Here is a 1499-nt window from a genome sequence, read left to right on the forward strand (position 1 = left end):
TAGAATAGAAGATCCAGAAATGAGACCTAACATATATGGTCACCTGAGTTTTGACAAAAAAGCTGTAAGCATTTAATGGAAAAAGGACAGCCTATTCAACAAATGTTGCTGGTCAAACTGGCACCCAGCATGCAAAAGAATGAAAATAGACCCTTTCTTCTCTCTTTGTACAAAGCTCAAGTATAAGTGGATCCAAGATCTCCACATTAAACCAGATACACTGAAACTATTAGATGAGAAAGTAGGGAAAACCTTAGAACACATAGGCACAGGAGAAAATTTCCTGAACGAAACACCAATGGCTCAAGCTCTAAGGTCAAAGATTAACAAATGGGACTTAATGAGATTGCAAAGTTTCTGTAAGGCTAAGGATATTGTCAAAAAACAAAACGGCAGCCAACAGAATGGGAAAAGATCGTTACCAGCTCCACATCAGATAGAGGGCTAATATCCAAGGTATTCAAAGAACACAAAAAGCTAGACACCAGAGAATCAAACAACCTTATTGAAAAATGGGGTACAGAGCTAAACAAAATGTTCTCAATTGAGGAATATCGAATGGCTAGAAACATCTAAGGAAGTGTTCAACATGCGTAGCCATCAGGGAAATGCAAATCAAAACAACCCTGAGATTCCACCTCACACCTGTCAGATTGGCCAAGATCTAGAACTCAGATGACAGCAGATTCTGGCGAGGTAGCAGAAAAATAGGAATCCTTCTCCACTGTTGGTGGGGCTGTAAACTAATACAACCACTCTGGAAATCAGTCTGGCGATTCCTCAGAAAATTGGGCATAATACTTCCTGAAGGTCCAGCTATTCCACTTCCTGTCACATACCCCAGAGACACTCCAATATACAACAACTATACATGCACCAAAATGTTCATAGCAGCTCTAGTTACAATAGCCAGAAGCTGGAAAGAACCCAGATATCCTTCAGTAGATGAATGGATACAAAAATTGTGGTACATTTACACAATGGAATACTACTCAGCCATCAGAAACAATGACTTAACCAAACTCTTAAGAATATGGGTGCATCTAGAGAATATCATCCTGAGTGTGATAACCCAGTCACAAAATATCAGACATAATATGCAGTCACTGATATTGGGATGCTAACCCCAGAGGCTTAGACTGCCCCAGAAACAACTCACAGACTGTGTGAAGTTCAAGAAAAAAACAAAACAAAACAAAACAAACAAAAAAAAGTCATTCTCAATCCTTACACACCAAGAAAATGTTGACTAATTCTGGGTTACATCCTGTTTAACATGTACTTTTTGCTCATTGTAAGTAGTAAGACTCTAATGCAGAGTATCAAACCTTAAAAAAAAGAAAAAAAAAAAAAAAAAAGCCAAGCACTGACACAATTGTATTTGTACACATTTATGCAAAAATGTTTAAATTTTTTTCTTTTATCTTTGTTTTTTAAAATAAAGTTAAAAAAGATTTTTATTAAGTTATAGTATGTTACCTCTTTTTTTTCCAGTAAAT

This window comes from Micromys minutus (genome assembly GCF_963924665.1).
Source record: "Micromys minutus genome assembly, chromosome: 15".
NCBI classification, from domain to species: Eukaryota; Metazoa; Chordata; class Mammalia; order Rodentia; family Muridae; genus Micromys; species Micromys minutus.